The 27,600-nt window shown below is 41.2% G+C and overlaps 1 long non-coding RNA gene across 2 annotated transcripts in view; it reads right to left on the bottom strand.

The window, feature by feature from the left end:
* Positions 1-2,835: 2,835 nt before the first annotated feature.
* Positions 2,836-27,600, bottom strand: part of LOC120408542 — a 76,316-nt gene continuing 51,551 nt past the window's right edge. For both annotated transcript variants that reach the window (XR_005600771.1, XR_005600770.1), the window contains 3 exons: positions 21,431-21,569; positions 4,294-4,349; positions 2,836-3,051 (listed from right to left, as the gene is read on the bottom strand). This is a non-coding gene — a long non-coding RNA (uncharacterized LOC120408542). The remainder of the gene's footprint in view (positions 3,052-4,293; positions 4,350-21,430; positions 21,570-27,600) is intronic.

The following is a 27,600-nucleotide window of genomic DNA, read 5'->3' on the forward strand; positions in this document are numbered from 1 at the left end:
TGGAACTATAACATTTGCTGTCAATACATTGTTCATACTACTTGTATCTTATACCTCTTCCCCGGGCTGTCTTGTCTAGTTACACTCTAAACGCCTCAGGGCAGGGACTGCCACGTGCTCTGAGTTTCTACAGTGCCTAACACAATGGAGGCTGGTTCTTAGTTGGTTACTAGCCAGTACTAAAATAAACATGATTCATAAGAAAATAATAATTTTACACCCACTTTGCACTAGTATAAGTGACTAAACAAAGTGCCTGGCACTTGAACAACATCATGCATCCACAACCCTAAACGTGCTGCCAGTGTATTCTGGCTTCACGCAGCACTCTACTGTAAGCCTAGAAGAGACTTGTCGTCTCTGACACTCATTCTCCAGAGAAAAGAACGAGAAACCATTAAGCAGAAATTCCACCTGACTGTATCTGGAGTTAGAACGATGAAAATGAGTGGAACGGTATAACTTAAAAGAAAGCATTATGCTACACTGGTATTGTCTACAGGGTTTCCATTGAGCCTCCTAATTAAGAACCTGTTGTAATACATCTTGTGAATAGGCTTCCGACAGGTTTTTCTATAGAGCTGCTGCTTTGTGGTGAAGAACATTCTATAGTGGAGCTGACAGCTCACAGTATAACAGGCATTCAGCTTGTCTTGCAATTACTTTTACCAAAATGAAGTCACATCATCATACATTTATATTAGACAAAGTTTTTTTTTTTTTAAACATACAATTTTTATCTTGGACCACCATTTAGCCCTGCTTTGATCAGTCAACTGAAATCTTAGGGCTGCAGTGAACCTGGGAAAATTTGCCTTTATTCAAAAGCCTGTGGAGTGATACTATTAATCCTATTTTCCACTGCCTGCATCCGATGAAGTGGGCTGTAGCCCACGAAAGCTTATGCTCAAATAAATTTGTTAGTCTCTAAGGTGCCACAAGAACTCCTGTTCTTTTTGCAGATACAGACTAACAGGGCTGCTACTCTGAAACCTATTAATCCTAAGTGGCCTGGGAGCTACCTACCTCAGAGACTGCCTCTTCCGCCCTAAGATACAGCCACAGTTGTGTTGGGGGAGGTAAACACCATTGGCATAATAGAAAGGGTGCTTCTGGCAGGAGGCTTTCCATTAGGACCCTGTACCTTAGGAACTTACTTCCCCTCTCCTCTCCCCTGGGCCTGCATGCTTCAAGTCATCTCTCTTCTTCCTGGCACGATGAGATGGCGGGAGACTCTGGTCAGGGGCGGCTCTAGAAATGAGGCTGCCCCAGGCAGCGCGGTGTGCTGCGCCGCCCTTACTGGGTCCCGCGGCGGGTCCCCTCTTCCCGCGGCTCCGGTTGAGCTCCCGCGGCAGGTCCACCGGAGCCCCGGGACGAGCGGACCTGCCGCAGGCATGACTGCGGGAGCTCCACCGGAGCCCCGGGATGAGCGGACCTGCCGCAGGCACGGCTGCGGACGGTTCGCTGGTCCGGCGGCTCCGCTTGAGCTGCCGCAGTCATGCCTGCGGGAGGTCCAGCCGAGCCGCGGGACGAGCGCCCCCTCCGCAGTCATGCCTGCGGCAGGTCCGGTCGTCCGCGGCTCCGGTGGACCTCCCGCAGGCATGACTGCGGCAGGTCCACCGGCCCAGCCTGCCGCCCCCTAGATTTGGCCGCCCTAGGCACCAGCTTGGTTTGCTGGTGCCTAGAGCCGCCCCTGACTCTGGTGCTGCTTTTGTTAGTAGGGACGACCATGTTTGTGTTTCTTTCCCTTGTTTCAGGGATAATGAGATTTGTGGGTAAACACTGGAGTGTGTGGGCCTGATTGTCATTTGGGGTCAGTCCGGTCTGGCAGTGTGCAAGGGGGTATTCTGTATGCATCCTTAGCCCACATTCATCACGTAGTATCTAAGCAGTTTCCAATAGACTCCCAGAGTTTGGGATGGATACTCTTTTATGTAGTAGATATTTGGAGCTGAATAAATAAATAGAGCAAATTGCGATGTCTGCAGCTATTACATTACAATACATAAACTTACAGGACTGCCATGGCATGGACAATTTTATTCCTCAGTTGAGATGTTTTCATAAATATTGCCAAAACCAGAACAGAGCTTTCTCCTTCACTTCATAAAATGACTGTTGGCCTTCAGCTTAAAAGATGATCTCTCCTAGCAATCGGCACATTTGTAAACAATCAGCAAAGCTTGTGTCAAGTTACTAATTTGGGGCAAGTTTGCTTTAAAAAAAAAAGTAGTTGCCTAAGTTGGTGTGTGTACTGATTCCTTTGAAATGTGAATCACTTATGCAAAGCCCTGTAGCTTGGCAACTAAATTCTGATTTTCTCCAACCCTTTGGTTCCAGAAAGTGTATTCAATGGTATTCTCCTCATTTACAAGTCTTTTAAAGATCAAATAATTATTTCTATCCTTGAGGTTTGTCACTTTCAAGCCTCCCATTCCCCATTAAAGAATTTTTTGTTGCAGTCTGATTTGATATCATGGTGTTCTAATAAGAGAAAGGCATAGTGTTGGAAGAGACAGAAAAATACACATTTTTTAACTCACAAGAAAAGGAAATATGCAAATCATAAGCAGTTATACTTTTCAGCTACCATGTAGTAAAGATGCAACAGTGTGATAAAAACAGACAGCTTTCAAAAGATCCTTGTTCGAATTCTAAAGGGAGAGTTCAAGGAATGTCCGTGGCTCTGATGAAGATACCCCTTTCTCTGGCTGCTGCTAAATCACCGCTCTCAAAGAGATGACTTATCGTTGTGACTCCTAGACAACAATTTTTTAAATTTTATTTTATTTTAATTTATTTTTGTCTTTGGAATATACCAGATTGCACCATGTATTTTAAAAACCAACCAAACAAAAAAACCCAGTCCTTGGAAAATATCACATGACAATGGTACAGAAGCACAGAATGAGTTGTTTGCATGTAATACTGAACAAGGAACATTATTAGAATAGCTGAATGGTTTGATCCCTAAAGTTGTTTGATCTCTTCTTGATTCACCATAGAATGTCCTGCCAAATATCTTTCCCAGTCCAATTCCTGACTGTTTTCCTGTTACCAATATAAAGATACAGTAAGCTTAGCTTTACGGTAAGCATTTTTGATTACATGGGAAAACAAATAAATAACACCCTCTGTGTCTCACCCCTCCTATTTGCAAGTACACCACCCCCTCGAATACTAAATTTATCACAGGTTAGGGTAGAAAATGTTGGGAATCATTGAGGGTCGAATTCTTCCTTTAATGACTTATCCCATTGGCATCAATGGAAGTTGCATGCATGTAAGTGAGGGCCCTTTGTTTGGAAAGGAGAAGAGTAGGAGGGACTATGATAGCTCTGTATCAACTGAAGAATGCTAAAGTGAAAGCCAGCCATGGCACTCCTATTACCCTGTCCCATAATGCAATTGCAAGAGAAAACTAGGTGTTAATAGTCATATTTATAAGAGATAGAAATGAGAAAAACAGAAGCCCTTTTAAATAGTGTCGAATCAAGCTGAGGAATTCAGTGATGCAAGACATTATTGGAAAAAATGATTTAGCAATATTCACAAAAGAGATAGCCGTTTATACAAATAAAAGAGCAGACTGAATTACACTAGCTAGGTGAACAAAGTGACGAGGCATATAAAGTCTTATGCTCCAGGATATACAACTAATCAGAGGGGTAGCCATGTTAGTCTGGATGTGTAAAAAGTAACAAAGAATCCTGTGGCACCTTATAGACTATGTCTGTTAGTCTATAAGGTACCACAGGACTCTCTGTTGCTTTTAACTAATCTGCAGTAGCTGTTAGGAAGGATCTGTCCTCACAGAAAAGCATGGCCAATTTGACTTCAATTAAATTACTCACATGAGTAACATTAAGCATGTGCATAAGTATTTGCAGAATCCTGAATGGAAATGGCATTGTTTTTCCCACAATCCTGCTAGGTTTTTAATATGTAATACTTTAACATAAGGTCTTTCAGTACTGATATAATGTGGGGGGGGGGTTCAACACCTAAGTGATTTAGGCACACAAGACCCCGATCCTCAAAATTATCTAGCTACCTAACTCCCATTGAATTCATTGATCTGGGTCTTCTGTGCCTATATCATTTAGGAGCTTTTGAAATTCCCATCCTATGACAGCGGTGCCCCTTGCTGATGTTATATTTCAGAATTAAGAATAGACCTTAAAAGCTATCTCCAAATTAGCATTACTTTACACATGATAAATATTAATTTTCTAGGCTGCCTGTGATATAGTCAGCAAATCTGGCTAGGATTAAAAATAAGCAATTTCCCACCTTTGATCCGCCTCAAACCTTTGTAGTTTCTTGCTTGTTTTGAAATTGTCATGGTCCTGTTGAGGGTAAATAGTAGGTAAAAGTGAAATTGCATTTTAAGTCTGTAACAAATATGAAACAGTTTTACATAAACACAATTCTTCATGCAATTATTAAAATATTGTATCTTTTTAAAAACAGCAGACAATTCAAAGAGAGCGAACTCCTGCTGACTTCATTCTCTTAGCTGGGGCATTCTCATTTGAAACTCACATAGCTCAGGCTAAAGTTTCTGCTGGGAGGAAAAGGAAAACAAACAAACCCACAAACAAGATTTTTGAACAAAGTTTTTCAAAAGGTGAAAGATGCACCAGCTGATTGGTGTTCTTCATTTTTGTTAGTTGGCTACATTTTTATACCCCATTCCTCTCAAATTCATTTGGCTTCTCTTTCATATTTATTTCTCTCTCTCTCTCTCTCTCTATATATATATATATCTTGGAAAAAAGAGTTTTTGTATATATGTATACCCATTTCTGCAAATAGTATAATCAGTAGAAGGGAAAGGGATGATTCAAGGAATTGGTAACGGGAATGTAACCTTATGAATAACAATTGCTGGGAAACCAGCCAAGAGCATTAGTTTTTAATGGCCAACTGTGAGAATTGCTATGGGGAATTTGTCCCTGCACCCACACTAAGGATTCACCCTTGGAGCAGGCTAGAAGGATGAAGTACATGAAAGGAAAGGCTTGAGACAATGTCATAGTGGTGTGGACTTGAGGCCCTGTGGTTAGGGGCCCTAGAGAGGACTTTAAGAGAAGTGAGGAGATTTAGTCCACTATATATACAAGGAGAAGACCAAGGCTGACCCTGGAAGTCAGGAAACTGAACCTTGAGAGGGCCTGTTTGTTTTGAGTGAATTCTTGTTTTCTCTGGAAGGAGAGAATTTTTGCTAGTCTGGAGAAAGCCATCTGTGAGGTGAAACAGAGGCCGAAGCTGCATCTCCACACTGCAGAGATAAGATGCCCATCACTTATCACTCCACTGAATCTGGCAAAGGCAGCAGTAGTGAGACAAAGACAGATGACCTGAAATCAAACCAACAGCATAAGGAAAAGAATAGTTTAACAGCTTTATGTTTCTGAATACAATTTGATTTTCAAGTGTTTCATCATTATACATATACTTTAGGTGAACATATCATTAGAGCCCAACCAGAGAGAGAGAAAGAGAGGGAGTGAGTGTGTGAAAAATGGTGTGAGAAACCAAATGAAAACTCCTAGTAGAAGGAAAAAAATCTATAAAGAAACAATTCTGAGGGGATATTATGGCATGTCTCAAAGATAACGACTGTATATCTTATCAGAGGTAGATTGCAATGTGCTGGATCATATTTTTATATTCAACACTTTGTATGATGTATGTTTAGAGAAGACTTTAAGGGCCAACACATTTATCCATTTAGCAAAGGTTTTGCACTTTGTCATCTCAGTTTCCGCAAAATGAGCCTTTTAGCCATAAGCAATGCAGTGCTTCTCATTATAGATAATGAGTTTTCTTCAGTCTCCCAGGCAGACATTAAAATAAAGGAGAATAATGTCTTAAAAGATTCTGTAGGTGTGAAAAACAGATCCTTTGAGAAAACAGTGAATTATTAAATAGGAAGTAAATAGGCAAATTGACATGATTCCTAGATGATCTCTGCAGCAGCCATTACCAGTGAGCTAGGAATGCTTCATCTTAGTCTAGGAAGTTTCTGTCTTGGCTGTAGTTTCTGTACATCTGCTTCTTTTAAGTGGCTGAATTATAGTATTTTATATTACAGTTGTTTCTCTGCTAGTGTATTCTGGCTAAACAATGGGCTGTCTGAGAAAAAGCAACATGACCTCCCAGCTGCATTTGAAATGAGGAAACATTGCCTTGGACTCACATAGTTCAACAAACATGACCTTGGAGGAGCTGCATACAAATAATGCAGCGGGTAGGTTTGGTTAAATATATAGGATGAAATCCTGACTGCACTGAACTCAATGAGAGTTTTGCCATTAATTCCAGTAGGGCCAGGATTTCACTGATTTCACCACTACCTTGCTCCTCTATTCATTTACGCCTGTGAAAAGTGGACATAAAATGCTACAAGATCTGAATGGGACACTAATTTGCACAAGTGTAAATGATTCCATCAGGGACAAGGCTGTGGAGAACAAGGCTCACATGCCCAAGATTTTAGATTTTTGCTAAAATGGGTGAGATTTCACAAGAACTTCAATGCTGGCCTATTTTTACATAATACTTAAGTGAAAATCAATATGAAAAAGAATTTTACCCCATTATTTCTTCTATCTCTGTGTGTGCATGGGCAGAAGGGAAAGGAACAGGATGCCTGAAATACTCCGTGTAGGAAGAACGAAAGCAAAAAGCCTCTATGGGAGTTGGAGACACTTTGATCCCTAACATTCTCTAATACTCCCTTAAAGAGGACTCAAATGTTGCCTAACTCCAGTAAGCATGCAGGTAATGTGGAATAATGGCCACGCTCAATTATCAGGCAGACTTTCCTTGGGTCGATTAATGCCTCTGGACACATCCGCCAGTGGAAAATCTAGTTCTCCAGGTTGAGCCTGGGCTAGATTCTGGCTGACTCTTGTGTGTTTGTATTGAATTTGAGATGGAGCATCTCGAACATGCCCCCCTCACAGAGGCCACTGGACTTTAGCCTCTCTTCACACAATGTACAGCCAACCCGTGGAACTCATTGCCATGGGATGTTGTGAAGGCCAAAAGTATAGCTGTGTTCAGAAAAAGAATTGGACCTATCCTCCATGAATTTACCTATCAATGGCTATTAGCCAAGATGATCAGGGATGCAACCCCATGCTCTGGATTTCCCTGAGCCTCTAACTGCCAGACGCCAGGACTGAACGACAGGGAATGGATAACTGGATAATTTCTCAGTCCTGTTCATTCCCTTTGAAGCATCTGACACTGGCCACTAACAGAAGACAGGATTACTGGGCTAGATGGACAATTGGTCCATCTAGGATTACTGGGCTAGATGGACTCTAGGTCCATTAGGAGGGAGGGATAGCTCAGTGGTTTGAGCATTGGCCTGCTAAACCTAGGGTTGTGAGTTCAATCCTTGAGGAGGCTGCTTAGGGATCTGGGGCAAAAAATTGGTCCTGCTAGTGAAGGCAGGGGCTGGACTTGATGACCTTTCAAGGTCCCTTCCAGTTCTAGGAGATTGGTATTATTACCTTTATGGTCTGACCCAGTATGGCCATTTTCTTATGTTTTTATGTGTATCCAGAATAAGTGAAACCAGATTTTGTTTAGTTTTCTTTTGAAGACCGTGGATCAGCTCCTCAGTTGATGTAAACTGATATATTTCTATTGAAATCAAAGGATCTGGCAATTTACACCATCTGAGGAGCTGGTCTGGATATAATTTGCCAAAGGTTTTGTGATAGATATTGCAATCCCATGCAGTGTCTTTGGGAACCACTGTATTAACTGTTTGAATGGTTTAGGTATGATTGTGTTCTACTCCATCAGGGAGGCTTACCACAGCTCCTCCGGGAACTAAAAACAGTAGGGGGTGATTACACCTGGGATTGTAAACAAGTCCAGAGACATTCCACTCCCTAGGGTGACTTACATATGCTGGTTCACACTCGGTTTTCCAGAGACAAAGGTATAAAAGCCTGAGTTTAAACAGACATCCCCAACCCTTGCTGAGAGGTAAGAAAGATTTTGATCTACTAGGCCCTATAAAACTGATGGGCGATTCCTGGTATGTTTAGTATGTGTTTAAATCAGTTTATTGGTTTTTATGTGTTTTCTCTATAATGCTTTTGCCTTATGAATAAATGTGCTTGCTTAGAAAGAGCTGTTTGGATCACTGGCACATCACGCCTGTGTCATAGCCTTTAGGGAGAAAGCAAAGCCCATGTGCTGGCCTTTAGCTGGACTGGCTTGTTGGGGATTCCACAGGGGTCTGTACAGTTTAAAACCCCTGGTGAGGAGGGAAAGATGTAGATCTCCACCCAAGAGAGGTGGTGACTGGGAGCCTGAAACCTTTAGTGGTGCCATTGAGGGACAATGGACGGAGGTACACAGGTGCAGTTACTCTGAAACTGGGACAGGTTTGACCTCAGATTCTTAAGAAAATATTTCTGAAAACTGACAGACAGAGCTATGGTACTTTTGTATTTTATAACAGAGATGAGTAAATCAGTTTAGGCAAGATCAGTACTAATCTAAAACTTTGCTCCAAACTGGAACCAAAATAAAATCAATCATTTTTTGGGGGAGGTTTGAAAAATGTGGATTAAAATATTAATGGCAAACAAAGCTTGAGCCCTCAACCTTCATTCTGCATTCTACAGAAAAATAAAGGGAATTCTGTGACTCTAAAACCAACCAAACAATAACTCTCTGCATTTCCTGGCTTTTGTGCCAAATATCTGAAATTTAAGATTGCATCCATGCTTCTGTACATAATATGAAATCCTGCCCCACTGAATCCAAGTTCAAAACACCCATGGGCTTCAATAGGAACAGGATTTCATCCAGAGAGCATACAGTAAAATAAAACCATATTCAATGCTGCATTTGGAGAGTGCTCAGATTTTTGCAGGGGTGCATAATCTGAAGCTGGGTCCAGATTTGAATTCCACAGCTTGTATCTCTATCATTAGCCAAATAAAAATATTGGATCCAAACCAACTGGGTATGTAGCTAGATTTAAAAAAAAAAATTCAAATATGCATTTGAATTTTGCATGTTGATCTCATCTGTAGTCAATCCCTCCCACTGTAAACTGCCTACAATTGTCCAAGGCAAGTTCTGCTCTCAGCTGTAACAGTGTAAATCAGGAGCAACTGAATATCAAAGACACTGTACTCAGTTTAGGAGCATAAATCCTTCTGAAAACCAATGGGACCTGTGCTTCTAATGGTCTTACGAGTTTTCGAAAGCCCCATCCCATATGAATATATGACGTAATCACTAAGAGTAAAAAGTATATGTGAAAACCTGTCTCTCTCTCTCCTTTGTCAAATGCTTTGAGATTTGTGGATGAAGAACACTATATAAGAGCTAAGCAACATCATTACAGTTGTTGTTTACTATTATGTTTTCTGCTGTATCTGCTGATATTTGGCTCCTGTAATGAGATGAACATATGGTGAAACAGATGTGTTGAGTCTATGGACACCAAGCACTTTTGGCTGCCTATCTTTGGGAATGAAAAAGTCCCCCTGAAAAGATTATTCTCATTGAGCAAGAGTAATGCTCAACATGCTTTTGCTTTCCATAGCAGATTATCAATTTACATAAACTGATGAAAGCAGAGTGTTTAAACTAGACCTGAATTTTGATGGAGCCCAGCTAGTGGGTGGGATAGACATCTTCAAGTAAGATCAGGATGATCCTATTGTTTTAGTCCGTAATCCTGTATTCTCCCATCGACAAGGCATGGGATACAAAGAATCTCATTTTGATCCAACAATCAGGAATAGCTATAGCTGGAGGATATCAGAGTTGTAAAACAGCCAATTACAGCTGGCTACAGGACAAAATAGTCTAGCCATGTTAGCAAACCTGCTCCAATGTGTATTATACTGTTACAAAACAAAACAAATATCCAGAAGTTTCATCTTATACTCCTCTGATCTATCTTTCCTTCTTGGACTAGCATATTTATTAAAAGCCCTAAGATCTGTAACACTTGCTAAGAATTAAAATACAAAATTGATATTATAAAAGGATTTACATCTAATGCAACTATAGCTACTTTTTTTATTAATCTAGTCATCACTATACATTTTGGTAAAAGATTGGTTTATTAGCTAGCCACAGCAATCAAATTAAATTCAGTTACTGGATTTATTATTGGCTGATGGTTAATATGTTGTTGTCTTGTATATATGATTTAACTACATTCTTCATTATTTCAGCCAAGAAAATCTTTTACTGCTTCCTGTATGGATTGCATTGTGCCTGAGGGAGAAAATTTAATAAACAAAATTACATAGACATTCAGTTAAGATTTTGAAAGCCAAAGATTTCAAACTAGGGTGCTGAGAGTTAACCACCTATGTCCATATCTAGGCACTTAAATAAATGGCTTGATTATCAGGGCAATGCAGTCCCAAATGTTGGACAATGGTAGTTATGGATGTTCAGCACTTTGCAAAATAAGGCCAATTGTCTGCCAAAATATGGATGTAAATCCCTACTTTTAAGCACCCTAGTTTAAAACTTATCTGCGGCTTACTGACCTTCAGCTACATTTTTCCAAGGTGCCATATGCAAGATGCTTTCACATTTTGGGGCTAGAAGATGCTACCATCACTAATATCTCCTTGACTTGTTACTAAGAGTTCATGTGAGTTCTGAAAGCTCAATGAATTCATACTGGAAGTGCACTGCTCATTATTTGCTGTTCATTATTCACTGTCTGCTCTTCTCCTGTGAAAGTTGCAGTCACCCAATCAAAGACAAGAAAAAATACCATGTGACCAATGACTAGAGATTAATAAATAGCCAACATGAACAGTTCTCAATGAGTACCGAGCGGCTCCGATTCTAAAAATGAGCTTGGTGTAAACTTGAGAGCTTGTCTCTTTCATCAACGGAAGTTAGTCCAATAAAAGATTTAACCTCACCCACGTCATGTCTCTAATATCCTGGGACCAACACAGCTATAACACTGCAAAAATATGATTAAGGTGCAGCTTTCTGAGAAATAGCTTTTCTTTGATTTGACTTAATGATAAAATCTCTCAGAAATGTAACACGTACTCCCTGATTCCAACCCAAGTCTTAAACTGCAGAAAGAATGGGGATCAACACTCTCCCTATTAATGTATAGAGGACTTTAAAAAAAAATGCTGAAAGCTTTGTGGCTCAATCTGTAAGTGGCTCATTATTTAAAGTGGTGCATAGAACGCCTGCTCACAAATATCGGATTTTAACGTGGTATGGCTGGAGTTTACTCACTCCGGTGAGATTAAATGAAAATTACCAGAACCTCTGTCCCTTTGGCCTGACATTTACTGTAAGTGGAGGCTGACATTCTATGATAAGTTGACATAATGGGGGAAAGCAAAGGGCACTTTTTGCCAGCTGCTCCAAATCCATCTTACCTTGTCAGGGTGGAGTAAAGCTGCCAGCAAAATAAGCGGGATTAATACACAGATATAGGGGCAGCACTAGGGGGGGAAATTCCAGGGCTTCTGTTTTATAAGTGCTTTTAATTTCCTTGAGTAAACAACAGAAAATACCCCTTTCCACCTTATCTTTTTCTCTTGCTAAAGTGTGTCATTTTAGAGCAGTTAGTCGAGTGTTCCTTATCAACAGCTTCCTTTTGCTTTTCTAATGAGCAGCTGCTTTCATTATGGCCTTTTTCAATCTTTATTGCACTCTTTTTTTCTGACATAGGGTACTTGATTTAGGTCCCTTGCACCTAATCTTTTTTTTTTTTGGTTAATTATTCCTGAACTTTATATTAGAGCGCTTTGGAAGCCCTGTGCAGTGCATTCATTTGAAAACTACACTGACTCATTAAATGCAATTCTATAAGGACTCTCACAGGCCCCAGTTCGGCAAAGCTGTTAAGCACACGCTCAAGTGCTGAGCTGAATAGGGATGGAGTAGGTGAATCAAAGGCAGAACTATTTAAAGTAAATGAAACTTAGTCACTCATTTATCGTGAAATAAAAATCTAGTATCTTGATTTCTCTACCTGCAATACCACCAAAGCTATGTAATCTCTTTTCCCACTTAAAAAACCACTACATTTGAGACACCATCTCAGTATCTGCTACCACAGGTCGGCTGACATCACTCTCTCAGCTAGATTAATGGATAAGACCATGTTACCATCAGCTAGTCTGACCTCCAGTATAACACAGGCCATAGGGCTTCTCTGCCTTATGTTCTAGTTCAAACAGAAATGATCTTTTAGAAAAAACATCCAACCTTAATTGTAAAATTATCAGTGGTGGAGAATCTACCACCACAACACATCATAAATTGTTCCAATTATTAATTATCCACACTGTTACATTGGCTCTTATTATACGTTTGTCTGCTAGACAGAAGAGCCCCCTGTGATGGGTTTGGTCAAAGAGATCCCTTTGGGTCTGTCATCTGACATGCTGAAATTACATCTGAGCCCATTTTCCCTGCAAGTTTGGGAATTCCCGAACCCTGCCTTGTTGAGCCGAACATGCTAGCCTGCTGCAACGCAGATCCAGGGTCTGGGCCATGCCTCCAAAGCTGCAGACTTTAACTAAAAACAGCTCAGCAGGTTACCTCTCCAGCACCCAGACACCCAGCTCCCAATGGGATCCATACCCCAAATAAATCCATTTTACTCTGTATAAAGCTTATAAAGGGTAAAATCATAAATTGTCCACCCTCTATAACACTGATAGAGAGGTATGCACAGCTGTTTGCTCCTCCAGGTATTAATCACATACTCTGGGTTCATTAATAAACACATGTGAATTTATTAAGTATAAAAAGTAGGATTTAAGTGGTTTTAAGTAATAACAGACAGAACAAAGTACGTCACCAAGCAAAATAAAGCAAAAAAACCCAACACAAGTCTAAGCCTAATACATTAAGTATTACAGGTAATATTTCACCTTCCGAGATGGCCCAATAAGCTTTTTTCACAGACTAGATTCCTTCCTAGTCTGGGCCCCATCCTTTCCCCTGGTACAGTCCTTGTTAGTTCCAGCAGATAGGTAAACAGGGGGTTTCTCATGACTGGCCACCCCTTTGTCCGGCTCCACCCCCTTTTATGGCTTTGGCACAAGGCGGGAATCTTTTGTCTCTCTGGGTCCCCACCCCTCCTTCTAAATGGAAAAGTACCAGATTTAAGATGGATTCCAGTATCAGGTGACATGGTCACATGTCCTGTGAGACCACAGCCTCCATTCTTCCTAGGCTGACCCACACGTACACAGGAAGGTGTGCAAGTAAACAGAGCCATGTACAGTTCATTGATTTTGAAGCAGTCTTAATGGCTTCCACTTAGTATGTTTACATCAGTAATACAAGTTTATATCTTATTCTCCTAACTCCAGACATAGAAACAATACATGCAAACAAATAGGATGAACACACTCAGTAGATTATAAGCTTTGTAATGATACCTTACAAGAGACCTTTTGTATAAAGCATATTTCAGTTACATCATATTCATAAAGCATATTTTCATATGGAGGGCAACGTCATGCCCTCTATTAGCAAATTTCTGTTCCCCATGTAGGTATATATACATTGTGATCAAGTCACCCCTTAACCTCCTCTTTGTTAAGTTAAACAGACTGCGCTCTTTGAGCCCATCCCTATAAATCCCAATTTCCAAGCCTTGATTCTTGTGGCTCTTCTCTGAAACCCCTCAAATTGATCAATCTCCTTTTTAATACTGGACACCAGAACTAGACACAGCATTCCAGCAGCAGTCACACCAGTACCAAACGCGCAGGTAAAATAACCTCCCTATTCCTACATTTCCCTTTTTATACATCCAAGGATTGTATTAGCCATTGTGGCCACAGTGTCACACTGGATGCTCATGTTCAACTGATTATCCACCGTGACCTCCAAGTCCTTTTCAGAATCACGGCCTCCCAGGATAGAGTCGCCCATCCTGTAAGCATGGCCTACATTCTTTGTTCCTAGATGTATGACTTTACATTTGGCTGTATTGAATCATAAATTGCTAGCTTACAGCCAGTTTACAAAACAATTCAGATGGCTCTGTATCCGTAACCAATCCTCTTTGTTATTTACCATCACACATTATTTCCAAACTTCAGATAGATAATATAGGGAACCCCTTTGATATTTTTGGAAAAGAGCATTTTAGCTAGAGGTGAGTGAGTGTTTGTAGTCACATGAATCTAACATTTGTTGAATACTTATTAGACCATTAAAAATACTGTTTCATTTTTAAACATTAAAGACATTTTAAATCATCATTAGTTTAGAATCGATCTTTTTTGTTAAAACTAAGAGCAACGTTTTTTTTATAGCTGGCCATTTAAAAGGCTTGAGTTCCCTTACTTCAGACTGAGATGTGTTATCTAAAGGATGGATTAAGCAAAATGTCTAAAGGAAGGACTATGTCTTTATACCAAAGTTTAAAATATATCATTTTATTAGAGAAAGGCCTTCTCAAGCAATAGCCGTATCAAGTTCAATGTCATTTAAAATAATCTTTTGACATAAAAATGACAAAATGAAAAAAAAAGTGGAAAAATAGGCTAAAGAACTTTATATTATTTTGTAAACCACATGGTAGAAGCACAGATTTCTTTTTATCATTGAATAAATAGGACTTAATGGAATTTCAGTTTCTTGCAGAAAGCAAAACAATAGTAATAAATTCAAATACCCATTAACACAGCAGGGAGATTTGTGAGTCAATTAAGAGAGAACTAATGAAAAAATCTTGACGCAGATTAAGTAGAGAAAAAAAAACAGACTTGTAGAGTACTATGAATTCCAGATAGAAATGTATGCATAACAGAAGAACAATGTGTTATCAAGATTATTCATGGGTCCGTCAATTAGTCCTTTAATCAGGGCATAAGGTCAGCAGGACAGGAAATGCTTATTCTGTACCACCATTGAATCATTCCCATCACAACTAATCATATTTGTTGACAGGTACGTTATGAAGCTTAGAAGTTAATTATGTGTGTAACAGTCACCTCCATGTTGCCAAGAAGATACAGTTGGTGTATTTCAGTAGTCACCTTGGAAAACCATAAAGACCATATCCATCTGTATGAACAGGAAAGTGCTGCCTGTTAATGCTTATTGCACAGACAGTCTCATCGATGACAATGACATCTGGATAAACCATCACACTGGAATGAGTCCCACAGAGCCCGCGGGCAAAAAGATATTTGTTGGCATTTGGTACTGAGTTCATAAATACTGAGGCATAAAGCAGTAAAGATTGAAAACTGCTGCTTGCTGCAAACTCCACACTACTACAGTAGCGCACACAGCCCTTTAATTGGGATACACGGTGCTCCCAGTTCCTGTGATAGTATTGAAACCTGCAATGTAAACACAAGCACTAACAAAACCCCAGTGAATGAGCCAAAGTACTGAAGTTCTAGTGAAATAGAAAAAAAAATCCCTTAGCTACCGCTCTGGCAGTATTGATTTTATCCAAGTCTCCACCAAATGGAAAGCAGCATCTGATAAAGAAAGTCTAATTATCTGCTGAGCTGCATTCTCTGTTCTCTCGCCGCTGGATCTTTAACACATGGATCACTCTTATGACACACAAACATAAGGCCTAGAGATGAGAGAAAGTTTTCATCCAGAATTTTGATCGTGATCATCAAAAGCTCTATTTCCCTAGGACCATTCCATAACACTTAGATTACCTTTACATTTTTAGGGAAATTTGGCATAACTTCAGACACAGCAAAGCATTTAAGCACATGTCTAACTTTAAGCATGTGAGTAGTGCCACTGACTTCAGTAGAACTGCTTATATGTTTTAAAGTTAAGCACATACTCAAGTATGCTTTGCTGGATCATGGCCATAATTATTACGGTGGATATCTTTGATAGGTGACTATTAATATAGTTGAATGATAAAACAGTATAATATCCAAGATATTCATTTTGCTGACTTATTTGAATGTAAATATGGGAGATGAGCATCTTGTGGATGTTTTGGAAATTGGAATGGTTACTGCTCCAATAGCATCTAAAAGACATTTTAATTGCCACCGGGTTTGATTGGTAGTCATGAGGGATATTTTAGGAGGTCAGTGGCAAGATGGAAAGCAGAATTAAATGCAGATTATTTGGGGAGAGATTAAGATGTGAGCAGCTAAAATTTGTATATGTATAGAATAATTTAATTATTTAATTTTCAGCCCAGGTTCTATGTCACTCCAAAATGAATGGGCACAGCCTATGATTCCACTCCAGATTTGTGTTATTTATGAAATATAAAACAAAGTGGGAAGATTTTTTGGAATATGGTTTTGAAAAATACAAGTGTAAAATTTTGGTCAAAAGCTTTTAACAGTGTGGCTTTGTCTTCACTACAACAAACAAACCAACTTTTTTTTTTTTTACATCAAGATAGCTAAGTTCAGATATTTTTTTATTTAAAATCCTAATAGAATGATCATTTAAATGCTGCTGGGATCACTTGTAGTAATAATTATGTTAGCAAGCCCAGAGCCTTGGATAGATGTCTTTTTATTGCTATTATTGAAACTGAAATTAAAAAGCATTTTTTGGAAAACCAAAATAGTTAGCTTAGTTTGATATATGCCCCTGATCTCCATATTCTTCCCTCTATCTCTTGTGCATGCACAGAGTAATATATATCAGCAATCAACAGGATGGATGGATGAACAGATCATCTAGCTCAGCAATAACATGAACAGTGAAGAATAAAAACCATGAATGAAACTGTCATTGTGCCACCCTCATTACTATTTATGTATGAATCTATCTGACTAATTAATAAACACATCATACAAAAATGTTTAATTAGTACCAGGGATTTCAAAACCATGTGAGGAAAATCTAGTTTTAAAAAAATTACCAAATGATTCATTTCATTTTGAAAATCTACCCCTAATTATATGTTCCGTGATTGAGCCTCTCCTCCAAGCAATGACTATGATTTTCTGCCAGTGAGTTCAATTTGCATAACGTTTCAGGTACTAATTAGTAAAAGTGGATTAATAATAAGGGTTGTCTATTTTCTGAATACCCCTGGGCTCCTTAATCCCACCACGTGTTTAAAGTATGGCAAGTGCTGTCTTTTATATTGTTACTAATTGCAAACGTGTCTGTTAAAAGAATACCATTGTGGGAGTCACACGCAGTCGCCAATGGATTTTTTTTTTTACTGTTTTAAAAACAAACAAAATTTGGAAAGTGAGAAAATTCAGGAAGTATCACTCCTCTTTAACTGTCACTCACTGGCAAAAGTAGACCAGATAAGTGATCCTCATGAATATTATACTCTTAAGGTGTGTGCCAGTTAGGAACTAAAAGACCCTGCTTGTGAGGACTGCAAATATCTTCATCTAGGGTGTGTCTGTGTGCGCACACGCAACTCCTTTCATTGGACAGACTTTAACCATTGAAGCGGAAATGTTTCATGCTGGGTGACTGCCTGAGGATGAACTTGGGGACGTGGGTGGGGTTTCAGCTAAAATGGCTCAGCCATTTCACAGAATGAAATTGGGGGGGAAATATGTTGTTTTGCCCATGTTTTCCATTCTGAATCAGATATTCAAAAATTCATTTCTACCTCAAGCATTTTGCATCGATAAGGTCAAAATAATTTATTGATAAAACTGAAATGTTTCCTTTTGACTTTGACATATTTTATACTATAGAAATCTAAACATTTTGCCTTGTATTATGTCATGACATATTATAATGTGTCATAACTTAAATGTTTTCACTGTTCGGAATGTAATATAAACATAACTCAAAACAATAAAGTCAAATGAAACATTATGGAATATTTCAACCTTACCACAATCATATTGATTTTTTTGTTAAAAATTTAAACAAAATCAACATGTTCTGATGGAACATTTTGATTTAGTTGAATTAGCATTTTCCAATGGAAAAACCTTCCATTGGAAAAAAATGGACCAACTCTGCTGCTGAGTAACCTCGGGTAAATCAGGTCATCTTTCTGTGCCTGTTTCTCCTCCCACTCTATTTGCCTGTTATAGTTAGGCTACACTCCAGTATGATTTATGCATGTACTTATCTGTGAGTAACCTCGTTGACTTTAATTGGGCTATTCAGAGTACACAGAGTTAAACACATGACAAACTCTTTTGCAGCATCAGGGCCTAAGATTATAAACTCTTCAGGGCAGGATTTGTCTCTCACTATGTGTTCGTACTGTGCCTAGCCAAATGGGGCACCAGTCTTGGTTAGGAATTCTAGGTCTGACTGTAAAATAATAAACAATGTTTCCAGATGCTGGTGATATAGCATCGAGATACATGCTGCTGAAAGTGCAAAGTAACGGAATCGTGTACATAACTCAGGTAAGGTCCTGATTTCACCAGCATGTTAAACCGCATGTCTATCTTTATGACCCTGAATCTCTCTCACGCAACGGGACTGCTCTTTTCATTTCTACAAATCTTCCCCCCCTCCCCCAGTTCTTATTTTTAGTATATAATAGTGGGAAAGCAGAAACCGGATTAGATAATACCTTTCCCTGCAATTTTTGAAGTTTCACTTCTTTCAGTGATGTCTTCCTAGTCATTTTCTAAACATATCAGAGAGAAGTCTGTGGCATTTTTTGGCTTAATGTTAAGTATCTCTTTGCATGAAATATTAGAGATGGGATAATAAATGCAGAACTGCAAAACACTGATAAAATATTAGGGTTGGAAGGGCCCTCAGGACGTCATCTAGTCCCACCCCCTGTTCAAAGTAGGACCAATCCCCAGACAGATATTTGCCCCAGATCCCTAAATGGCCCCCTCAAGGATTGAATTCACAACCCTGGGTTTAGCAGGCAAATGCTCAAATCACTGAGCTATCCCTCCCCTTATAGGGAAAGTTTGTTTTCTTAGATATTTTACCATCCGTGTAGCCATTTAGATGTCAATTTTCACACAACAATATGAACAGTCTGTGAAAAATTTGTTATGATAATCATGAAAACACTAGCTTGTTTTACTGAACTCTATCTTACATTATAATAATATTAGTCTTACATTATTATATTACTACTTTATAGACTAGAGGCCCCAAAGGCACTGTACAAACACATGGCTTCATGCTCTAAATAGATAAGAAAGCATCTTTATTCTCATTTGAGATGGATCACTAAGGCTCAGAGTGATTAAGTGACTTGGTCACACAAGAAGGAGTGGACAAGGTAAGTCTTAGAATCCAGATCTTGTGAGTTCCAGGCCAGTGCTTTAACCACAAGAGCATCCTCACTTCTGTTCTTCAAATTCCATGTTAGTCCATTTGTGTAAGGAAAGGAATTTAAACACCAACTCACTTAAAGCCTGGATTTCAGAGGTTCTGAGGACCTGCCGTTTCCATAGAAATCAATGGTTCTTCTTCGAGTGCTGTCCCTGTGGGTGCACCACTTTAGGTGTTCATGCACCCCTGCACTGGTAATCTGAGATTTTTGGTAGCAGTGCCTGGTTGGGTCACACATGCGCGGTCACCATCTTGGGCTGTTTCAGGCAGTTAACTAGTGCTGTGTGACCAATCTCCACTCAGTTTCTTCTCTACTTCCCTTAGTTACGAGTTGGAATACTTAGAAGCACCTTGCTACTTAGTTCTTTAGTCTATTTACTACTGTTATTAGTTTAGATAGCTCATTAATTTGTTTTTCTTTGTACCCCATCACCTCTTCTTAAATATATATTTCTTATTGTTTAAAGTTAGTTTTCAGTTGGCCCTTTAGGATAGTCAGCTTTCCTGAGGGCAAAGGACTTCCCTGATGGGAATGCCTGGTTCCCCAGCCTTTAAACGTTGCCTCACGTGCCGGGTCTCGATACCCGTTCCGAAGGGACACACTCAGTCTGTTTGCTGCCTAGGCGAAACACACATAACACAGAAGTGTCCTCATTGCCTCAAGTTAACTGCCAGGAGAAGAAAGGCTAGAGACTTGCAACTCAAACTCCTTCTCATGGAGAAGTCTCTCAGACCAGCGTCTTAACCTGAAGCCCAGACTCTGCCCTGGACAAGCCTCGCCAACCAAGGACTCTAAAAGACCCAGCTCAGATTGAGGGCAGGGCCAGCTCCAGGGCACTGAGGGCAGGGCCAGCTCAAGGTTTTCTGCTGCCCCAAGCACAGCCATCAACATCCAGGCAACAAATTTGAAGCCTTAGTTGAGGGCCCGAGAACACCATGTCTGTCTGTGCGGGAGACTTCTGCTCTCTCCTGACTACTCGGAGACCGCCTGGTTCCGTTTTATCCAATCTGGAAAACCATCACATCTGACCAATGGGAGCTAGAAATCGTACGAACTGGTTACTCCATCCCCTTTTTTTTCAGCCCCCCAACCCACCCCACCTCCCCCATCCCTTTTCAGGGACCTCTCTCACAAGCCTCTACTGTGTCAGGAGGTAATCTACCTCATAAATATGAGCAGAAGAACAGGTTTAAACAAAACACAGAGAGAGGGGCTTTTATTCCCACTATTTTCTTACAAAGAAAAAGTCAGGCAGATGGAGACCAATACTCGACCTACATCGACTCAACAAGTTCGTCAAGACACAATGATTCAAGATGGTCAAACTAGGCACCATAATCCCAGCACTAGAAAGAAGGGATTGGTTCTTAGCTCTCAACCTCCAGGATGGGTATTTTCACATAATGATCCTGCCTTCCCATTGGAGGTTTCTCCAATGTACTGTTGGCCAGGAACATTTCCAATACAAGGTTCTTCCTTTCAGCCCCTCGGGTTTTTTTGAAGGCTGCCTGGTTGTAGCCCACCTCTGCAGAAATGGAATCATGATATTCCTGTACTTGGACAACTGCCTGATGAAAGCACCAACATAGTAAGTGGTGTTACAAGCCACCAGATGGTGACCCTTTTCATGAGATTAGGCCTCCAAATAAATGCTCAAAAGTCCAGTCTAACACCAGTGCAAGAGTTGGAATTTATTGGGGCCCATCTCAATTCTCCCTAGGCCATAGCCTCCCTGCTACTATAAGGTTTCCTCTCTCTAACCAATCTCATAGCCATGACACAAAGCAGTCTCCAGGCATCTGCCAGGACTTGCCTACAACTCCTCAGTCACATGGCTTCCACAACTTTTGTTGTCGGACATGTAACATTACACATGCGTTGCCTCCAAGGGTGGCTCTGTATATGTTATGTCGTGCACAAACAGAGCATAAACAAATGCCTCACGATGCTGGACAAAATAAAAGACTCTCTACTCTGGTAGACATACCCAGACAACATCTGCATGGGGCTGCCCTTCCTTCAGAAGATGCCAACACAAACCATCACCACAGATGCTTCTCTCCATGGCTGGGAGTTCCCTCCTGAACTGCATGATCCACAAGATCAGGCACGACAGAGCAAAAGTAATTCTAATAGCCCCCGGCATGGTCCCAACAAACCTGGTATCCTTACCTTCTCAGGATGGTGGTGTGTCACCAATCATACTCCCACTTCTGACTCATCTACTGTCCCAGGACTCAGGTCGCACCCTGCATCCAGATCCGCAACGATTCCATCTCAGAGCGTGGCTCCTACAAGGTTCTGAGATGACCTGCTCAGAAGATGTACAAAACATATTATTGAATAGTCACAGAATAACTACCCATCACACGTACATACTCAAATGGCAGAGATTTGATGCTTTGTGCCAGCAAAAAAACAGATGGCATCTGTTTCAGCCTCCTTACCCTCAATATTAGAATACCTCTTAGAACTTAAAAGGTCAGGCCTCTCCATGAGTTCAATACGAGTTCACCTCTCTGCTATCACAGCTTTTCACCATAAGGTGGATCAAAGCTTTGTCTTTGCTCGACCTCTCACCAAACATTTCCTCACCAACGTCTACCCTGAGCTACATGCTCCTGTTACGCCATGGGACCTCAACCTAGTTCTTCGGGCCCTCACTGGTCCCCCATTTGAACCCATGGCTACATGCTCACTCCTACACCTTTCTATGAAGGTGGTGTTTCTAGTGGCCATTACATCATCCAGACGTGTAGGAGAGCTTAGTGCGCTCATGGCAGACCCCCCTCCCCACCAATACACTGTCTTTTTTAAAGATAAAGTATCCCTGAGACTGCACCCCAAGTTTTTACCTAGAGTCATCTCAGTCTTCCACCTTAATCAACCCATTTACCTACTGACTTTCTACCCTAAACCCCACAAGGATAGAAAGCACACCACACTTCATACTCTCGATGTGCAGAGGGCATTGGCCTTTTATATAGATAGAACAAGACCATTTTGTAAATCACCCAGACTCTTCATCTCCCTCACTGAACACTTCAAAGGGAGTGCCATATCCAAACAAAGGCTCTCCAAAACAAACTCCAGTTGCATAAAATGATGCTACCATCAATGTGACTGGCAACTGCGACTGTGACTGCGGGGATTCACACGCATTCCACCAGAGCCCTCTTGACCTCTATTGCCTTCCTTAACAAGATGCCCATCATGGACATCTGTCAGCTGCAACCTGGGCCTCATTCCATACCTTTATGCAGCATTACATGTTACAACAACAGGCTTACTGTATTGTCTTCTCTTACTACTTCAACTATGAAGCCCCCTCCTTCCATCAGAGGGCACTTTTATGAAGTCACCTAAAGCGGAACACCCATAAGGACAGCATTTGAAGGTTACTCACCTTGTGCAGTAACTGAGCTTCTTCGAGTTGTGTCCCCCTGTGGGTGTTCCACTACCCTCCCTTCTCCCCTCTACTTCAGAGTTTCTGCCTTAGTCGCTGCAGTAGAGAAGGAACGGGGGAGGGGATTGGTCACACAGTGCCAGTTAGCCGTCTGAGGGACCCTGCATGTGCGACCCAACCAGGCACTGCTACGAAAAGTCTTTGATGATGAGCTCAGGGGCACACAAACACCTAAAGTGGAGCACCCACAAGGACACACATCTCGAAGAACCTCAGTTACTGCACAAGGTGAGTAACCTTCTCATGTCGTGCGTTATCATCCTCATCGTACAGCAAATGATTTTAGGATATGCATTTACACTTCAGGTGTAAATCAGAGCATGTCCTGATGATGTGGGAACGTGGTCAGAATGTGTTTTGTGGACTTGTGCTACATAAAAATTGCCACACTGGGTTAGACCAATAGTCCACCTAGTGCAGCATCCTGTCTCTGACAGTGGCCACTGCCAGAGCTTCAGCGGAAGTGTACAGAACAAGCCAAGTTTGGAGAAAGCCATCCTTGTTTTCCACTGCCAGAGTGGTAGTCGGAGGTTTTGGTTCACTCTAAGCATGGGCTCCATCCTTGACCATCTTGGCTAATAGCCATTGATGGACCTATCCCCCATGAACTTATTTAGTTCTTGCTTGAATCCAGTTATACTTTTGGCCATAACAATATTCCCTGGCAATGAGTTCCACAGGTTGATTGTGTGTTGTGTGAAAAAGTATTTCCTCCAGTTTGTATTAAACCTACTGTCCATTAATTTCATCTGGTGACCCCCTGGTTTTTGTATTGTGGGAAAGGGTAAATAAAATTTCTCTATTCACTTTTCCCATACTATTCCTGATTGTATAGGTTTTATCATAACCCCCATTAATTGTCTCTTTCCTAAACTGAACAGCCCTAATCTTTTTAGTCTCTCCTCTTAAACCCTTGATCACCTTTGTTGCCCTCCTCGGAACCGTTTCAGTTCCACTATGTCCTCCTTGAGATGGGATGACCAGAACCAGACACAATATTCAAGGTGTAGTGCACCACAGATTCATATAGTGGCATTATGATATTTTCTGTCTTACATACATTAGATGCAGGTCCTTTGAGTCTACATGAACACTCTGGTGAGGCTGGGGCCATGAGGTTGTTGCAGTTGCAATAACTCTGCGCTGGTACTGATGTACAATTAAAAGTATTTTTAGGTAGTACGCATGTGGCACTGACCTTGGGCAGTTATTCAGCTTTGTAGCCTTCTCCAAAAACTATACTGCACTGTCTTCATGGCTATATTCCATGCTGGCTGGATTCAAGCAAGCTTGGGTAGGCTAATCCAGTTACAGCTATTGCTGTGTAGACATGCCCTCAATACCTGTTGAATGGGAGCTTTGCAAGAGTCAGGACTACAGGCAGAGCCATCCCTTGTGTATGGTGAATTGGGGTGACAGCCCCGGGCCCTGCACTTTGGGAGGGCCCCACACTTTGAGGAGGCAGGCAGGGAGGTGAGGCAGGCAAGTGAGTGGGGTGAGGAGGCAAACTGGTAGGCGAGTGGTGGGCAGGCGGGGCGGTGAGGAGGAGCCAGCCCCACCAGAACCTCCCCCTCCCCTCTGCATCTCCTGCCCCCCGGCGGGCCCCGCCAATCAGCGCCTCTCCATCCCTCTCAGCATTTACCGCCTGCCGTGGATCAGGTGTTTCGTGGCGTCAGGAGGTGAGGGGGGGCAGAGGAGAGGAATGAGGGCACAGCACACTCGGGGGAGGGGTGGAATGGGGTGGAAAGGGGGAGGAACAGCGGTGGAAGAGGCGGGGTGGGGTGGGGTCTTGGGGAAAGGGGTGGAGTGGGAGGAGGGGCCTGGTGGAGCTGGGGTAGAGCACCCCTTCACAGATTTTCTGCCCCTATGTCCTGGGCCCTGCACCCCCGCTAGGGATAGCCCTCGCTAAAGGATTGGGCAACTTTTGTTCTTGTATCTGCTAGGGCTTTTCTACTGGAATAAGCAGACACAAAATTCAGAACCCACATAAGGGCAGAAAACTTTTTTTTTTGGGGGGGGGGTACTCACCATCTTTAAATAATGAAAACAGCACCTCATTTACCATCCCCCTACACTAATTAAAAAAACCTTTTGGCATAAAAGAATGCTTGTTAAGTTGCATATTGAAAATGACTGAAAATTATGGCCACTGCATCTTTTCTAACATATTTTTCCAGGTTTTTCATCTATCAGAAGATTGTCATCCATGCTACACTTGGAAAAAGAAAATCTCTCAATTTAATTCAGAATCACAGATGGGAAAATAATTTTTCCCAAAACAACCAAAAACCCCGCACAACGACAACAAGCACCTCTGCAAATATTTAACCGGATGAAAAAGTAAATTCACTTCACATGTGTTTGCAAGTCTTTTGCATTCCCTTTTCAAGACAATTCTAGCAAACATTCACAGAATGACTATGTTTTCATTAAATATGAGAGACTATTTGCAGAAAAGGAATTTTGAACTTTTATGCACGTCTTTTCAGCAGCATCCAGATTCTAGAGGTACATTCATCCAATAGAGGGGAAAAAATAATGTCAGGTGACTTGCTGGGCCAGATTCTCAGCTGGTGTAAATCAGCATAATTTCATCAACTTCCATAGGTCATGCTGATGTACACTCGCTGGGGATTATGACCTAAAATGACATTCCAAATTAACCAACAGATTGAATCTGAAATAGTGAACATTTGCAGAAAACCGCTTGGGCAAAAAGAAAGACCAAGAATTGTTTGCATCATTTAAGTCCAAATGCAGTGGTTGCTCTGAAACATCATAGAATCATAGAATAGAATCGTAGAATCTCAGGGTTCTATGATTCTATGATGTTTCAGAGCAACCACTGCATTTGGACTTAAATGATGCATCCCAGTTTTGCCTTTGATGGCTAGATAATTTTGTTCCCGAGGCAGTTGTCACAGTATCCCCAGGTCTTTTCTATTCTAAACCTTTAGACCCTGATTGTCCTTTGCCCTGCACCTTGTAGCCATATACACCAGTGCAACGTTATCAGATCATAATGGTCATGTTTTTTTCAGGCATTTTTTCAACTCACTTTGTGCTGGAGGAAATGGCTACACAGCAATGGACACTCAGGGTCCTAGTATAGGAAAGCCTCACTTAGCAAAGGAAAATTGGAAAGTTAAGGGGTCAAGAGTATAATTCTTTATAACTTTGAACGACTGCCAACTGCTACTGGACACTCTGTGACTAGAAACGAGGGTAAATTTGGTCAATAAATTCTTTGCTGGCAATTATTTGCATAGTTCTGCCCAGAACAGCCATTACTTTGTCACTGACAAAGGAACTTGGGATGAGAGGTTGACTGATATCTCCCTTGCGCCCTTCCCTGTTTAATGAAATTAATAGTCTACTACTCATGTCAGGCCGTAATCTGGCTAAAACAGCTTTTATTGACAGCCTTGCTAAGGCTGTGAGTTATGCTTGCAGCTTTATAAATGGACTTGGGTTAGTGCAACTAGAATACACGGTTTTGAATCGAGTTACGTGTACCATTATAGAAGAAAAATTGGATTAAGGTCTGAGACTGGGTGAACTAATGCTGGCATCAGTCTTTTGGAACATTAACAGAAGCAATGTGGGACAATGGCATCTGCAGGGCCATCCTTAAGATTTATGGGGCCCTATGCAGTATTATTAAACTGGTGCCCCTATGCCTGACGGCAGCCCGGGGCGGGGGGGGGGGGGAGGCGCAGGGCCGAGGCAGCAAAAGATACTGAGCCACCCAGCCCACCTCATGGCGGCAGAGGGTCACAGCTCCCCACAGAGACCCCAGTATCCTCTCCCTCATGCAGTATCTGTGGCGCTGATGCATTTGGCTCTGTGAATATGGCCCCTGCCTAAGGACACTGCAGTGCATGCTGGGTGTGCAGGAGCCAACCCGCTCTGACCTGCTGTCATGGGCAGTGGGTGAAGCTGCTGCTTGGGGAGGCCAGCTCCCCAGCCCACCTCTTCTGCCTGCGGTCCTGCCCATACTCCACCCATGCTCTGCCCCAGGTCGTGCCCTCTCTCCTCTGTCCCCTCCCACTTCCTGATCACCTCCTTCCAGCCAAATCCCTGAACCCAAAAGAAGCAAATGACATTTGCAAAAAAAAAAACCCACTCTTCCGTAATTTCTTTCTAAAGAAAATGGAGCGTGTTTTCCACTGCATGCCAGAAGATGCAGAAGACTGGACATGCAGAAGGTACCTAATTAAAAGCACTAAATTTGGGAATAAAAAATGTCAGTCACAGGTTCTTTGATATACCCTGAAGTTTGTCAGAGATTTATTTGAAAAATCTTTGTAGTAAGGAGCAACCAAGAGTCCTGTGGCACCTTATAGACTAACAGACGTATTGGAGCATGAGTTTTTGTAGTAAGGGCATGTCAATTGTCCTGCTGAATACAACATTAAATATTATGGACTACATGATGCAGCTCTTCTCTGTTTTACATTTTCTTAATCAGTATTTCTAAGCTGATTTTATATTTTAAAGGTACTCTTAAGCCTTCATGAAGTAATCATTCCAGATTTATACATATTTAACTCACTTAAGTAGAGACATTTTAAATTAATCCGTCACAGAGGTTTAGTGTGTTCATAACGATGTTCATTGCTTTTAGAAAAAGGGAACACTAATTTACTGTGTGTGATCTCCATAACAACAGACATGTGCATGAAATTTCACCAATTTTAAAAAATATGTTTCCAAAGATTTTAGGCATAACAAAGGATTTTATATCTTACTAAGGTGCTGATTTTGCTGGAGGGTTCTCTTAAAACTAGTTCATCAACTAGTCAGAAGTAAAGAAAGGGAAACTTGTTTGTCCAGCTATCTGGCATGAAAGGGGTGTTGTCCCTTTAAGCTCATG

This window comes from Mauremys reevesii, linkage group 6 (genome assembly GCF_016161935.1).
Source record: "Mauremys reevesii isolate NIE-2019 linkage group 6, ASM1616193v1, whole genome shotgun sequence".
Lineage (NCBI taxonomy): Eukaryota > Metazoa > Chordata > Testudines > Geoemydidae > Mauremys > Mauremys reevesii.